At 40.0% G+C, this 17,474-nt stretch overlaps 1 protein-coding gene across 2 annotated transcripts in view; it reads left to right on the top strand.

Annotated features, from left to right (window-relative positions):
* The window catches only part of OPCML (opioid binding protein/cell adhesion molecule like), a 1,134,040-nt gene that overhangs the window by 224,872 nt on the left and 891,694 nt on the right, over positions 1-17,474 (top strand). The window lies entirely within an intron of this gene.

Raw genomic sequence — 17,474 nt, 5'->3', positions numbered from 1 at the left:
TCTTCTCCCTGAGATTCAGTCTGACTCATGTCCTGTACCCTACACTTAGATATATTAACAGCATTCTTTTCAATTTAATGTCTGTTAGTATTAACTCAATTTTCTATATACCAGGTCTTGTGCAAGTAGATGTTGGAAAATACACAATTCCTAATTGCTCAGTTGTTTGCTCATTCTTTCAACTAATATTTGTCGAGAAGATATCATGTGTCTGGCACCATGCTAATTTCCAGGAAAAAAGCAGCAGGGTAGGTGGGGAGATGACAGCTTGAACTAAAAACTGGACATATTGAGAAGGGTTTTGGAGATAGAACCAGGGTCTTGGGTGGCGGATTCGATGCGAAAATGTGTAATCAAGGGATACTCCTATATTGTCAGTTTTAACAATCGGGTCATTGGTGGTAGCATTTATATGTCTTGGGGAAGGCTGAAGGCTCTTCCTCAAGTGCCTAAAACCCAGTCCTTTTTTTTGTGGTTGTTCTGATCTTTAATGCAGTAGTTGAAGCAGTGCTCAGAATCAACTGGCATGGGTTTAACTTATTAAAAATCCATTGCCTGGGGCCCACCCCAGTCTTGTTAAATCAACTTATTTGGATGGTGGGACCTAAGCATTTGTGTTTGAAAAAGATCCCCAGATGATTTGTTTGCATATCCCAGTTAAAAAGAATACTTCTGAAAAATGGCATTAAAACATATGTATTATGTGTTTGTGTGCGGGATGTGCATGTATATCTGTATAATCCAACCATGATATGTTTTTAATCTCACACTGAGGTCTCCAGACACCTACCTTTAATTCATCTCTGCCCAATTACCATCAGTCAGTGGCTGCTTAGAGAATGAAACCAATTTTAATATTGATCTGAACAGAGCTTAGATAAGTAGATTCAAATGCTGAGTAAGAAAGACCATAGGTTGCAGCCTATGGCCATCAGCCATCTTTAAATGAGTTTGAAATCTTGTATCTGTATTTTTTATTTTTTTAAACTAGCAGCTGCCTTTCATTTGAATGAATAATTGAAAGTTGATGGCATTTGTTAATATGAAACCACATGTGTTGCATGTTCACACATGTGTAATCTTGAATATTTTTCAGCAGAAGCCTTCTGCTGTTCGATACTATGGTTTCGGATATTATATGCTTTTCAAATGCCATCCTGCTTGAGGTTTGCAGTCAAATACAGTGATCATGAACACTCATGCCTACTTGTATGTTTGAAATAGTCACGCAGGTATTTTCCATGGCAGCCACCACCTGGAACCCATGGAATCAAACTGGAGTTTCTAATAACCGGTTGGCACTTGGTACATCTGTCTGTTATTATATATTTCAACTAAAGTAGGGTCAATAGCTAATGTGCATTAATATGAAGTAATAAGACAAATGGGTATTTGCTGCACAGGCAGTTAGAAGCAATATTGAAAAGCCTGATTTTATGCTTTTGACATAACCCAAATTGCAGTGTAACATGCCTGTCCGGAGTGGCCCATCCTGTGAAAATGTCTTTTCAGGCCCCTCAAAGGCAAAATCCCACCCACCTGTGAGAAGAGGAAATATTTAGGACCACATGTGCACACACAAGAGGAGGTCTGTCCCCCCAGACTCCTGTACACTGGCAGTCTGATACGATCTATCTTTTGAATACACCATCCAAACCAACTATGAATGAAATCAATTTAACCAAAATCAATGCTCTTTTGTAGAGCTGCTTAGACTCTAAGTGGAAATGAAACCTTTGAAGCTGCCCTCTCTCAGTAAATGCGGTACTTACGGAGCTTCTGATGGCAGCAGGAGCTTGCAGAATCTTACTCTGCCCAGCACTGCACCTTCATTCCAGAAGCTGGAGAGTAACTAGGAAATGAGTAGAAAAGGAATACATTATGGGTTTTGTTTTTTTTTAAAAAAAATATTTCCTTATCTTAATTTCTACCAAATATGGCATGTTTTCTTGTTCCCCCACCTTCCCCCAAGTTCTGGTCACCAGTCTTCAGATACATGCCCTATCCATACATGAAGACATGGCTGAGGGGTGGTTAAAGTCTCCTTAAGAAGAGGAGCTGGGGGACTCCAGCTGTCTCCTGTTTATTGAAGGAGAATGGCTCTCTGTTTTCTGCCTTAGCCAAACTCCAGGGCTGATAAGACCACATCCTCAGCCCTCAGCCAGCTGGGTGCTGCTGTTATTGCGTTCTGCGTATTGAGCAGACTTGCGGGCCCATAAAACAATTTCCATCACAGACTTTACATCCAGCAGAGATGTTGGTATGGGAAAAAGGAGAGATGGCACAGACCCAGGAAAACCATCCAATTCTGAATTGTGGGGTGACCCATACTGTTTATTTATACATTGGCAAAGTTGGTTGATTGGGATGTTTCCAGAGAAGAGCATAATTTTAAGAGTTTTTATTTTAAATTATAAAATGCATACTTTAAAAGGATGATAGCTTTCCAGGATTGGCAAAAATTCATTAACTTTCTTTTAAATTTATGAAAGGGGAGGTGGTGATAAGAGCTAACACTTATTAGATGTTTATGCTGTTTTGAGCACTCTGATACTTGCTTCATTTAATTTATCTCATTTAATTACAACAAGAACCTCTGAGTTAGGTAGGTTACTACTCTTATTTTACGTGTGAGGAATAGATACTTAGAGGAGAAAACTTCTGAAAGGCCTCACGCAGGATAAGTGGCAAATTTAGGACCCAAAACCAGTTTCATCAGCCTGACTTGAGTTCCATGGGATCCAGAAAAAATAACTATTATTGAATAGGAGAGGGTGATGGGTAAGGATGAAGAATAGACAATGAAGGAAATAGTACAAATTCTGTCTTTAAACAGATTGTCTATTCATTCAATTAACCAAATATTGATCAGATTAGAAAAATTAAGTGTGTCAGTCAATGAGTTTCAGTACATATTAGGGAAAATAAAATTTGTATAGTTTCAAAGACATCTAAAATAATGGGTGAAATGAGAACACTATGGGAGAGGAATTCATTGCTTAGTGACAAGGACAGACATTGCTTCACCACTGGCATCCATCAACATCAAGGACGAAGCAGAGTCAGATCCAGTTTCTACAATGCATTTCCTGGAAAACTTTGAAGGTTTAAGACTGTGGTCCCACACCAACCTGATGCAAATGCCTTGGAAATTCCAAAAAATTCTGTTTTCTCTGAACTACTCAAATAAATTAGGCCAAAGACTTGTCAGTAGCCAGGAGCCACAGGGTCCTTTTGTTCCAGTGTTTCCTCCAGGGCGACCCCAGGAGCTGCCAGCTGTAAGCCTGAGCTCTCCTAGACTGGTTCCACTGTGACACTGGCATCTCTTTGTGCCTTGCTGTGTCCCTCTCTTTTGAACTCACTGGATGAGTTAACACTCAGTCAGTTAAGGCTTAGACAGGCTCGGACTTACAGCCATTGAAGATGTGGCAGACGAGGGCCGAGAGGAGAGAAAGCAAAACAAGGTTTTTATTTTTTATGTTTTGCCTAGGTGATTAGAGGATCCAGAAGTGTTGGAATTGATGCTGGTGGTGTTTTAATTCATGGGTATTCTTCCTTTCTGGAAGATCACAGAAGGGTTGCCACTAAGTGCAACAAATCCCAAACCATTCTGAGAAAAGAATTTGAACAAAGAATTTGAGCCTGTCGGGACCTCGGAAGAAGCCTCTTACTGTCTCATAAGGGAGACTTAAGGGACAGCTGGGTGGCCTGTGAACTATGCTGTGTGTGGTCAGTTCAGAGGCAGTACTGGGGAGAAAAGATGCTCTGATTTTTCATTCACATTTTCCATCTCACCTGGGTGCACCACTTGACTGGGCTGCTTCAATGTCTTGACTTGCCAACATGATGTGTCATGAATATTTTTTAAAGACACCAAAAGAACAGACTCTTTCTGATTGGTATCCTAGGTGAAAATGAAATTTAAAAATCTTATCATCTTAGACCAGTAAAATCACTGAGGCTGCGAGCAAAACAAGTGTGAATATTGACATCAATATTAGCTGCACAGCCTCATGATTTATTTTATTTTATTTTTATTTTTTGAGACAGAGTCACCCTCTGTCACCCAGGCTGGAGTGCAGTGGTGTGGTCTCGGCTCACTGCAACCTCTGTCTCCCGGGTTCAAGAAATTTTCCTGCCTCAGCCTCCTGAGTAGCTGGGATTACAGGTGCCCGTGGCTAATTTTTTGTATTTTTAGTAGAGATGGGGTTTCACCATGTTGGCCAGGCTGCTCTCAAACTCTTGACCTCAAGTAATCTGCCCACGTTGGTCTCCCAAAGTGCTGAGATTACAGGCATGAACCACTGCTCCCAGCCCCTCATGAATTTTTAGGCATAGAGAATGGAGCCAGTAACAGCTGTAGCGTGCTCATTACTGCACTAAATGCGACAGGGTGAACTAGCAGATATCGTCAAAGAAAAACCATAGCTGGATAGTAGTTAATGGGGTAAAAACAGATTTTATGAAGGACTCTCACAATAGGGAAAAAGGTCTAGGGTAGAACTGGCTCAATTCCAAATATATCCTGGCAAATGGGAATTTATAGCCCAGGAACAGGGTGGGGGTCAGTGGATGGAAAGTTACTAAGAGGAAACAGCAGGGGTCACGGCGATTCTAACTAAACAGACCAAACGAGATTCTTGCTGAAGACAGGCCAGGGGGACCAAACGTCATCTGGGGGATGGTGGAGGAGGTGGAGCCTAATCAGATATCCAGGATGATGAGGTATAGAGCGTGAGGAGTTCTTGGTAAACTGACTTTGCAGGGTTCTTTTCTGCAGCTGTGTTTTACAAGGAAGTGCACAGACTGATGTAGGAGAGGGTCTAGGAGCCTAAATAACATTTAGCCAAGCAAATAATCTTTGCTAACCCAGACGTGTGTATGTTCCGATCAACAACCTGATTGTCCTAAAAGAGCCAGCACAAAGCGTGTGATGGAGAGTGCAGAAGTGCTGGCCACAATGCCAGTGGGACATCACAGAGGCAGGTTGTTTCCCTGGGTTTTTGTCGTTGGCAAGTAACCCAACCTCTCTGTGCTTTAGTTTCCTCTCTGTGATCTGGAAATCATAATCATCAGATCTACCTCCTAGTGTAGTTCTGAGGCATAAATGCTCATGAAGCGCTTCGATGTGGGCCTAATAATAGGCAAGCAATGAACAGTATTTACCGTTACAGCAAAAAGTTTTGTAGAACTGTCTATCACCATGAGCTTACAATTTGAGGCTAACACTGGTGGCACACTTAGGTATAAGCCACATGAGAAAAGTTTAAGAAACTGAATCTGGAGGTTCTGCTAATAAGCTAGAAGCTACTTGACATGCTGTTTGTTGCTGAATTATCTCATCTGGTTTTAAGTTTACATGTGGAGCGAGGTCAGGCAGAGCCAATAGGCAGAGATACAACAGCATACTCAATAAATACTCCATAAACACATGACAAATACTATCACTATGATACTCACTTCTACCTCCATTGCGACTACTACGACAACAACTTCTGCTAATAAAAGCAGGAATAAAAGCATCTTGCCTCTCAGCAAGTGGGCACAAGGAAAAGGAAATAAAAGACAATGTTTTGCTTTGAATGAAAGTTAACTTGTAAGTTTGCACAAACCAGTGTTTCAAAATAAGTCGAAGTTTGTGCATTTTATGCATCGGGAGAGGGGATAAATGCCCTGGATTTTATTTATTCTGTGATAGATAAGTTTTCAAATTTTGAAACATTCCTGATATTGTAATATGTGTTTGATAGCATGTTTCAGGTTAACCAGAAGTATTTTTTTCTTTCTTAGAGGATCATAGAATAATGATGGTATAGTCTATAAACAATTACATTTTATTTTACTTTATGTATTTTTTATTTTTTGAGATAGCATCTCACTCTGTCACCCAGGCTGGAGTGCAGTGGTGTGATCTTGGCTCACTGCAACCTCCGCCTCCGGGTTCAGGTGATTCTTGGGCCTCAGCCTCTTGAGTAGCTGGGACTACAGGCATTTGCCACCACGCCCAGCTAATTTTTGTATTTTTAGTAGAGATGGGGTTTCACCATGTTGGCCAGGCTGCTCTCAAGCTCCTGACTTTAGGTGATCTGCCCACCTTGGCCTCCCAAAGTGCTGGGATTACAGGTGTGAGTCACTGCGCCTAGCCTAACAGTTACATGTTAGTTTCAATGAAATGTAATCATGAAACTGAGTTTGGGAAAAATAGCCATTAAACATTGAAAACATATTTACGTGGGGCTTAGCGATGAAGTCATAATTTCTTTAATGCATCATATTTTACTAGTGCTGAAAATCCCCGCATATATAACATGCATGCAGATACTTATATCCATATATATTAACACAAACAAAACCAAAAAGCTAGATGTTTAAGACCAGGGGTTAAGAGTCATAAACATAGTTTCTAGTTCCTATTTTATGTTATTATTTTATTTTACTTTAAGTTCTGTAATACATGTGCAGAATGTGCAGGTTTGTTACATAGGTATACATGTGCCATGGTGGTTTGCTGCACCCGTCAACCCATCATCCGGGTTTTAAGCCCCGCATGCCTTAGATATTTGTCCTAATGCTCTCCCTCCCCTGACAGGCCCCACTGTGTGATGTTCCCCTTCCTGTGTCCACGCGTTCTCATTCTTCAACTCCCACTTATGAGTGAGGACATGTGGTATTTGGTTCTAATTCCTATTTTATTAGCCTGGGAACAGAATAAAAAGGGGCTGGTGCCTACATTCTTTCTGTGAATATCTAGATTGTTCCTGCCTGGTTCTTTGTATGGTTGAGAATATTCTTGTTGCTTCTCCGACTTTACCTCTTACCATCCTCCTCCCCTTCTGCTTCAACCACCTTAGTCTTGTTCCTATCTGAGCATACAGAATGTGCCCTGGCCTTACAAACCTGACTCTGGTCTCCTCTTCCTGGAATGCTCCTCTCCAGATACTCACATTTTCACTGTCTGCCTGTAATTCCTACCAGGCCTCCTTACTCTCCTACTAATTTTTTCTCATTTAGCATTTCTTACTATCTGGAGATGAGATGACTTTGCTCATTTGTCTTGCCTATTCAATGAGGGCTCAACAGAGGCAAGAAATCTCAAATGTGTTGTTTCTGCTGCTGCACCCCAAAACCTTGAATAGTACCCACCACAGAGCAGAAACTCACAACATTTGTCGAATTAGTTCACTGATGATGAAGGTATTGATTTTGTGGCTATATATAATATAGAGCAAGGTGAAGAGGGACATAAATTTTTTTTTTCCCTGGGATGGAGTTTTGCTCTTGTCTCCCAGGCTGGAGTGTGGTGGCATGATCTTGGCTCACTGCAACTTCTGCCTCCTGGGTTCAAGCAATTCTTGTGCCTCAGCCTCCCAAGTAGCTGGGACTACAAGCACGTGCCACTATGCCTGGCTAATTTTGTATTTTTAGTAGAGACAGGGTTTCACCATGTTGACCAGGCTGGTCTTAAACTCTTGACCTCAAGTGATCCACCCGCTTTGGCCTCCCAAAGTGCTGGGATTATAGGCGTGAGCCACCACACCCAGCCTGAAATTGTTTTAATGTGCTTATTCTAGCAATGGCCTCCAACGTGAATTTCATCTTGAGGTGACTTTTTAAAGAAAGAGATTTCCTAGTTTAGTGCTAGTAGTGGTTTGCCTAAGTGTCAATTCAACATACAGAACAGCATTTCCACCCCAGAAATAAAGAGTCCTCTCAGTGGTCAAGGCGATTTTATAAGCAAATGAGTTTGCGGCACTCAAGTTAATATAATATCACAAGAATAATATGTCCAATTAAATTTTATTGTCATTAGATTCCACTTTAAAAAGTGCACATGCTTTAAATTTTCATATTTTACAAAAGGAAAAGTAGATGCATGGCTTTTCTGGACCTGTCTGAAAGCCTCATTTTTAAGGTTAAGAAAATACTAAGTTCCAGAGAAATGTATCATAAGAGACACGCATCTAATTCAATGAATTTGCAAACCTCCTCATTTTACCTTATTTAGCTAGGTTTTACATGGTTCAGTTTTTAATTCTACCCAATACACGTGGTTTCTCTTCTAACACACACACACACACACACACACACACACACACACACGCACACACTGAGGTGTGGTTTTCAAGGTCCTATCATGTTTAGCAAATATTTCAGATGAAACGATATGTTCATCTGTTACGCTGATTGCCAAGATTACAGCACGACAACAAACATTATTTGGGGGATAGAAGCTAAAATTACAGCCCACTTTCTCTGCCGTCTGCAGTGATGAACATATGCACGTTAATTTTTTGCGGCAATGTCCATTGCTTGGGAGCCGTGGGCACATAGAGCCTTAGCGTCGTGGCCAGGCGTGCCTGATGGTTCTGTGGGGGAGACCATTGAGTCGGGGGCTGCTGATAGAGTCAACATCAGGGCCTCTTCCAGAAAGGCTGCAGCAATAAGTGTGTGGGAAAGACATGAATATGGTCGGAAATGATGGCAGCGTGGACTGTTTTTCTTTTCTTTTCTTTTCTTTCTTTTTTTTTTTTCTTATTATGGAAGGCAGCATGGAAAACATAGCAGAGGAAGGTTTTGGCTGTAGAGATGAATAGTATGCAGAAGCCAATCCACGGTTCTGGGGCAAAAAAATATCCAGAGAGGTTTCAAGATTTTCGTATAAGCACGTGTAGAAAAGGAGAAATGTTTACAATTGGTTCCAACTTTCAAATTTTCTAATTTTGACATGAAGTTTAGAAGGATGTTTAGAAGGTTCTGTAGTGTATTGAATTTAATTAGTTTTTAAAATGTGAGTTAGTTTAGCTAGTTTCTTATAATGTCTGAAATCTTTTTTTTTTTTTTTTTGAGATGGAGTCTCACTCTGTCGCCCAGGCTGGAGTGCAGTGGCGCAATCTCGGCTCACTGCAACCTCCACCTCCTGGGTTCACGCCATTCTCCTGCCTCAGCCTCCCGAGTAGCTGGGATTACAGGCGCCCGCCACCACGCCCGGCTAATTTTTTGTATTTTTAGTAGAGACGAGGTTTCACTATGTTAGCCAGGATGTTCTTGATCTCCTGACCTCATAATCTACATGCCTCGGCCTCCCAAAGTGCTGGGATTACAGGTGTGAGCCACTGCGCCCAGCCTGAAATCGTATTCTTATAGCAAATAAATAATGGACTTCTTCAAACTGATGGTTTTCTCTGTACCATTATATTAGTTTTTTATCATCGCTGTCACAAATCAACACAACCTGAGTGGTTTAAAACAACATAAATGTTTTCTCTTACAGTTTTATAGCACAGAAATCTAACTCGGGTCTCCATGGGCTAAAATCAGGGTGTCTGTAGGATGGTGTGTGTTTCTGGGACTCTAGGAGAAGATCCATTTCCTTGTCTTTTCAGCTTCTAAAGGCCACCTGCATTCCTTGGCTCCTGGCCTCTTCTCTCATATCCAAAGCCAATATTATAGCATCTCTTGGGCCCCGCTTCAGGTGTCACATCACTTTCTTGACCACAGCCTGGAAATGTTCCAGGATGCTCTTAAGAACCCTTGTGAATAAATGGGACCCGTGGTATAGTCCAGCATAATCTTTCCATCACAAGGTCTTTCATTTAATTGCATCTGCAAAAATCCCTTTTGCCATGTAAAGTAATGCATTCACAGGTTCTTGGAAGTGAGGGACATTATTCCATCCACCAAAACTATGTAAGACCGAAGTGGTGTTGAGTGGAATCTTCCTCTATGATTTGCAGTCTGTTTATTTGTGAACAGTTAGTGTTTAAAGATAACACCTTTGGAGTCAGGCAGATTTCAGTTCAAATCCTGAATATGTCATTCATTCATTTATCAAATACATATTGACTGAATGCCTATTATGTGCTAAGCTTTGTTCTGATCACTGGGAATATTACACTGAATAAGACAAATTTGCTGCTCCATGCATTTATATGGCGATGAGGATGCAGACCGCATATAAATAAAGAAGTATATCATGTACTATCAGATAGTGATAAATACCATAAAGATAAACGGTAGCGCAGGCTTATGCTGTCCATGCACGGAAGTCACTATGTCACTCTAGTGTATGTGTGTAATCACTCATTCATTTATTGATTCATTTATGTTACCATCAAACTTGTCTTTGGGACACTTATGGTGAATAGGACATTATGAAAGCATTTTAATATACCACCTATCCTTTAATCATCAGTATAAATCTATGAGATTTTTTTTCCAACTTTGAGGATAAGAAAACTGAGGCTTAAAGAAGTTAAATGACTGTTTATATTACTTTTTATCATGTGGCAGGCAATTAAATGACAGAGTTTTAGAATGTCATTAAACTTGAACTTTTTAAAAAACTCTATTTTTTAGCTAAGCAGGTGGTGACCCCCTTGCAAGTAGTAGAAGGGAAAGTAAAGCTTGGGTTGGGGCTTCAAGCCCTTTAGTATTCAATCTTGAGACAATACACTTTCTTTAAGCCTCCACTAATTTTCTTTTGATCATTATGGGGCTATTCTATCTTTGATCAATCATTTATATCTGTGTTTACACAGGCTGAGCAAAGGGAAGAGTTAGACAATTACCCCTGCCTTGGAACTAATTTAAACAGCCTATTCAGGGCTACGGCTCATCTTCTATGATTTCATTCTCACTGCTCGGATACAGATGCTGAGTACACACAGGCTGGGTGAAACGAAGGAGAGGAGCAAGATCAGAGAATCCGTGCGAAACAAGAGTCTCACAATGTGGTGTTTTGTTGTTGCTGTTGATGATGTCCTTTGTGATAGTAGTGATGGTGGATTTTCTTTCTTTTGGGGGGAAGCATATTTGTTTCTTTTGGTTGATTAGAGGAGCTTCACTGGCTGTGTACATTTATCACTTGAATACATTTGTCATAACATATTTGGAGAGAATTCGGATATAAATGAATTCTCAATCTCTACAGAGGAAAAGTATTCAGCAGATGAGCCTCCAAATGACTGTCATCTTTAATATCTATTTGATTATGTATATATTTTATGTTTAAACTGTGACTATTTTTCCCTGGCTTTCCTGGACAGAGGTCGATTTGCCAGCTCAGCTTGACATAAGCACTGGGACTCATTCTGCAGCAGAGTGAATAAAGCCCCTGCAGTGAATGACGGTCCTCAACATCAAGTCTGTTCCATATCTCCCCTACTCTGGCTGTGGCCCCAGCTCTTGGTGGAGAAGCACTGTGACACTTCTGTCAGAAATGCCCAGCTGTAACACTGTCCTCATAGCTTGTCTCCTTGTGTTCATGCCTGAATGTCTACTTTAATAATTTCTCTATGCCCCAGTTTCCCCAAACCTGGGCCTTGACTTTGACTTGCTCTCAGACAATGGACTCCTGCCCACAGTGTGGGCCCTTCTATCTGCTGCTAGGTCACATTCACTCCTGTGGGTGGCCAGCCTGCCCCATTCCATCTTAGCTTCCTAAATTGCTTGAAATTTCTCTTTCTTGATCCCTCTGAATCAGACATTTTTTAGAACACTACATCCTGTCTTCCTATTTAGAGTTTATTTCTTCTCCTACAGCTGGATTTGACCCCAACACCCCATCCCATTGTACCTGAGCTTCTGTTTGAACACCAGCTGAGCATTTTGCTTTTAGAATCCTAAGACCTCACCACTAATGATGCAGTTTTGATGCCTAAAATCACTAGAAAGTCTGGGCCAAATTCTCAGTGCTTTCAACAAACTGCAGGAAAAGCTGTTATGTTGCATAACAAGAAGAATAAGTGTGTTCTGCATCTCTGCTTCTGAACTCACATCTTTTGCCCTCCTAGTAAACCACCTCTCTTCCTTAATTTCTACCCCTAGAAGAGCTTCAAGGAAAATGCCAATAAACATGAAGATAATGAATTAGAAATCCAAAGCAGTGCTTTAAAATGATGTTTTTCCCTGAAGTGTTGGCATGAGAAAAGAAAGCTGAAAGGTGGGGAGGGGAGTAACTAACACAACAGTGATGAAACAGGATTCTGAGCACAATATCCTACTAAATGACACACATAAGGAGTTGGAGCTTTGTAATACCTTTTATATTGCTGCCTGCCATCTGGCTGGCAATTGTTAAGCCTAAAATATTCAGGTAAGCTCTATTTTCTCAAATAGTGCAATGTTATGGGGATTTCAGCAGCCACTCATCTTTTAAAATATCATTATATTTCACTGTTTTCCAGAACAAAGCAAAGTATGTTAGCAGAATATTTGCATAGCACACAGTGTTACCTGGAAGTGCTGGGTAGCACAAGGCAGGAACTCCACATTGTGTGAGGACTTGTAGGTGAGAGTGAGATGCTGTTTTCTATTTGAGCCAGGATTTCAGGCTGAGGATTCTCACTTAAGGTGGGTTGACTCATTCCACCTGAACCCTGGGTGGGAACAGTCCTTCTGGGGAAGAATAGTGCTTGGGCATTTAGCGATAATTATGAAACGGGACTGAAGTGAGCCCCTCTTTGTTCTGGAAAAGGCCTGCTGGGAAAGTACAGGGCCCAAAAAAGCATTTTCCACATTAAAAAGAAAATAATACTGTTGATGATTTTACCATTCCCTAAGAAATGGTGAGGGGAATATATATCACCTGACCTTATGCCATAAAGTATAACTTGCTTTGAGGTATCCATTCTGCCAATTACCTAGATTTTTAAACTAAGGGAAATGCCTTTTAAATAAAATCTGAGATTCAGGCATCATGAGCTGAGCTGACAGACTGAAATATGCATAGAGAGAGACTGAAACTTCCATATAATCCCCACGTCCAAGGAGAGAGATTCATTTCTTCATTAATTTGTGCATGCAAACATATGTTCAGTACACATTTATGGGCCCATGTCATTTTCCAGGCAAATACTAAGTTGTATCACTACAAAAATGAGTAAGCCATACCCCTTTTCCACAAAAGTTTGTGAAATCAGATTTGTGTGAACAAGAGTTAAATTTCAGTTTCACCCTCCAGACTCCTTTCTCTTCATCATTCAGGTTCTTTCTCTATGATTTTATCCATCTTCGTGTCTCTAACGAATTTCTAGATGCTGACTACTTCACAATTTATATTTCCAATTTACATCTCTCTCTTGTACTCTAGACACATTTATCAAACGGCCTCATTTGCATGTCCATCTGGATGTCCCAGAAGCACCTCAAAGTCAGCATGTCCCAGAATGAAGTCCTCATTGCCCTTCAAGCATTGCATTCCCACCTGACTTCCCCACCAATAGACATCACTCATCCTTGGGTCAGTAAGCACTCATCATCTCATCTATCACTGGTCTTATGGATTCTGCTCCCCTGTCCTCTATCCATCTCCAGTTCCACTGTCTACAAGTTTGCTTAACCTTTATTCTGGAGAACATTCAGGGGTCCCATACACTTTTCCTCCAGTTTCTCCTCATGTCAACATTCTATATAACCATAGAATAATTATCAAAACTAAGAAATTAACTTGGCACAATCCTGTTAACTAATCTACAGAACATATTAGAATGTTAACCATTTTCCCATAAATGCCATGTTCAGTTCTGTTTTCTGTCACAAGATTCAATCCAGGATCCCACATTGCATTTAGTTGTCGTGTCTTCTGCATTTAGTATTCTCCAATCTGTGACAGGTTTTTAGTCTTTGCTTGTCTTTTGTGACCTTGATACTTTCAGAGTACTGGTTCATTGCTTTGTACAATATTCCACAATTGGGATTTAACTGATGTTTTCTCATGATGATTAGTATGAGATTATAAATTATTGGGAAGGACACCAAAGAGATCTTGTGCCCTTCACAGTTCATGACAGCAGCTGGTATATGAGATTGACATGTGTTCCTCACTGGTGATGTTATCCCTGATCCGTTGGTGAATGCAGTATCTGCCAGAATTCTTCATTGCACAGTTACTTTATTCCCTTTGTAAATATTTGTAGAGAGAAACATATCTTGTTTCTGCTTAAACTTCTGCCCATTTTTTTGAGTATTCATCAGTGGTTCTTGTCTGAAGCAATCATTACTGTAAACTTCTAATGGTGCTTTTCTGTTTCCCCCATTATTTCTATGTTTGTTAATTGGAATTCTTCTTCAAGGAAGAATGGTCTACTCCTCCATTTATTTAAGTATCATTTATTTGTTTATATCAATGTGAACTCATGGCTGTTATTTTAATCTTTGTTATTTTTTCACTTTTCAAGTTGCTCCAATTTTAGTTATTGTGAACTCTTTGAAGTTGGCTCTTTGGTGTTTTAATGTTACACATCTCTCTGTTTTAAAGATTGTTTTTATACTTTTCAGCACCAAAATGTGCTACAGACTCATATTTTTCCATTCTTAATCCTGAACTCTGCCAGGCCTTGTTATCTGTATTGATTAATGGTATTTGTTTTTTTGTATTGATGAATGGTATGTAGAAACCAAGATCTTGGTGCTGGGTGTGCTCATTGTTACTGTGGGTTAACTGCATCTAGTTTCTCTGAGTGAATGGGGCTGGGAAATGTATGGATGTGTACTAACTCATACATAAACACAGCTGTATCTATCTATTGTTCTATCTTTGCATATATCTGCAGTATATTTTTAAATCCCATGAGTCCATATTGATAGCTTTGACTCTACTCAGCTCCACAGGGTTTATTCTAGTCACCTCTCCTTTTCTTATTTGAATCCTCTTTCTCCAAGTAAGAAATCTGGCATTGATGATCTATAATTTCTTTCTTTATTTAACCCTAATATTAAGTTAAGTTGTTTCATACTTGTGTAATCCTTAATTCTATAGGGGAAAAAAAAACTAAAGTACAATGTTGGTGTACAGTTCTTTTTGTTTTTCTTCCTCAAAGAGTCTATGGTATAAACTAAGACTTCTTTATCTGCTGGTTAAACCACTGAAACAGGTATTGCTGGTGATTTTTGTTCACCTTGGATACATTTTTCACATGGTAGTCAGATTTATTCACTTAAAATAAAAATCAGATTCTATTGCTCTACTGCTTAATAGTCTCCATATCTCCCTTGAGCCCATAAGACAAAGGCTCAAGTGTTTGGTATTGCATATAAAGTTCTTCCCAATCTGGCTTTTATCTCGTCTTTTCATTGTTAGATTTCTAGCTCTTACACTAAACATGATTCAGAACTCCGTATATGTTCATTGACTTAAAAAAAAAGGTATACAACTTTTGATTAATAAAATTACTCTGAGAGTAGTAAGTCAGTGATAACTTGCTTGGGAGGTAAAATTAAAAAAAAAACTTGGAAACAAGAGAAAGCATAAGTAAGATTGGTTGCTTGTCTACCATGGATCAAGCACTTTTTGAAGGTCATCTTTGTTAAACTTCCACTGTGAATGTGGCACAGTTCATGTTGCAGATATTGGAATCAAAATGCACCTGAGTTCAATCCCAGTTTGCTACTTGATAAGAACATCTAAAACCTAAGTTGCTGCTGTTGCTCTTGCCCCAGTCTCCTTCCCTGGGTTGGGTCTAACATGGAGGGTCAGAACAGCTGATGTTTGACCTGAGTCAGGAAGGATAACAGTGTGTTCATCATGGTCATGGGGACAGCCAAAAGAAAAAGAAAGGACAAGTGCAGTGCCAGAAAAACAAATTTTGTCTACATCAGTCTTTTCCGTGGGTACTCTTTTATATATGTATTATGTACACTGTAAAATGTGTATAAACATATTTTGTAACATAATACAGCAGAAAGGACGTAGAAATCAAAACTAGAAGATTCATTCTGCTTTTGGCCATATGCGTGACCACCTACGTAACCCCTATCATGCCATTTCATCTTCTTTTTTTTTTTTTTTTGAGACGGAGTCTCGCTCTGTCACCCAGCCTGGAGTGCAGTGGCGCGATCTCCGCTCACTGCAAGCTCCGCCTCCCGGGTTCACGCCATTCTCCTGTCTCAGCCTCCCGAGTAGCTGGGACTACAGGCGCCCGCCACCACGCCTGGCTAATTTTTTTGTATTTTTAGTAGAGACGGGGTTTCACCATGTTAGCCAGGATGGTCTCGATCTCCTGACCTCGTGATCCGCCCGCCTCGGCCTCCCAAAGTGCTGGGATTACAGGCGTGAGCCACCGCGCCCGGCCCATTTCATCTTCTTCAGACATAGATTCTTCCTGTCTAAAAACTAGGGAGTTGAATTTCATCTCTTATGCCACTTCCTTCTCTTTGCTTCTCATTTTCCCTAGCTTTGACTACCACCTATGTTGCTGCCTCTGACATTCATTTACTTTTACTTTCGAAATGGATATATAAATGTTGTGAAGCGCTATGCCTATGAAATTCAATGAGGGAAGGAGGGGAGGAACAGAGGAGGAAGGTAGAGGAGAGCAGAGGTGACCATGACCGTCCAGCCTCAAGTCTGTATCATATTACCAAGTTATTGAATGTTTCTTAAAGATGTCATAACTTATCCACTACGTTCGTGGTACAGGGTTATCTACTAACCACACAGATACTGCCCTGAAGTTGATCAGGCAATTTTCAATTTATGATACCTATTACATGGCCAGCTGTATGTGTCTTGGTTAAGGATAAAACCAGAAGAAGAAACAGAATCAGATTCTGGCATGGAAAATTTTTGCTAGGCATGAAGAGTAGCTCTTATGTCAGGCAAATTATGAACCACATCAATTTGTAGAATGTCTTTCCCTGTGCTATTTCAAAACTGGGTCCACACTTTCAACCCCTTCATCATTTAACTGAACTCTTAGAAGGTGAGATGGACTACATTTCCCCCTTGAGAGCTGTTTTCACATTTTATCAGATTTTAGTACAGTTATATAACATTTTCAGTTTTGTCATTGTGTATCACAGTACAACTTTTGCAGAATATGGAGACTACATCTCACACGTATATACTGCTGCCTCTGCTAAGTTGCCCCATATGTTCAAAACTCATATTTTATACCTATTCCAAGACAAGAGATTTTCCTTTGTAAATTGAAACCAATGTCAATTTTAGAATGACCACGTCAAATCATTATTCAAAATTAAGCACCATAGTCTTCTTAAAATAGTATATTTGGTTATGACATTGTCATTGTTTGATATTTTGCATTGCTTCTGTCTCATTTAATCCATGAAGCTTCTGAATTACTTTGTTGTGGTATTTTGCTGTGTCATTATGGCATTTCCAGAGTACTCAGAAACACAGACACCTGTTTTGTTGACTTGTAATACAACCTGAAAACAGAAACACGGAGCTGGGCTGCACTCATGATTTCAGGACCAAGGGCAGTTCTTCTATGGGTCTTTCTACTGATGTATGCCAGTTAGGGCTGTGAATGGTTACACTACTGTGCTACCAATTCAGATGCACTGCAATACTTAAGATAATAGAAAAATACTTCTAATGGTAATATATCTTAAATCACCTTTTCAGCTTTCAAAGGCTCTTAAGGCAAAGCACTGACGTTCTTTCAGTTGAAATAACGATGTGAAGGTCCTTATTATTTAAGACTTCTAAATAAGCCAGATTTACCAATGTC

This window comes from Gorilla gorilla, chromosome 9 (genome assembly GCF_029281585.2).
Source record: "Gorilla gorilla gorilla isolate KB3781 chromosome 9, NHGRI_mGorGor1-v2.1_pri, whole genome shotgun sequence".
Lineage (NCBI taxonomy): Eukaryota > Metazoa > Chordata > Mammalia > Primates > Hominidae > Gorilla > Gorilla gorilla.
This window is presented reverse-complemented; position numbering and strand designations above follow the sequence as displayed.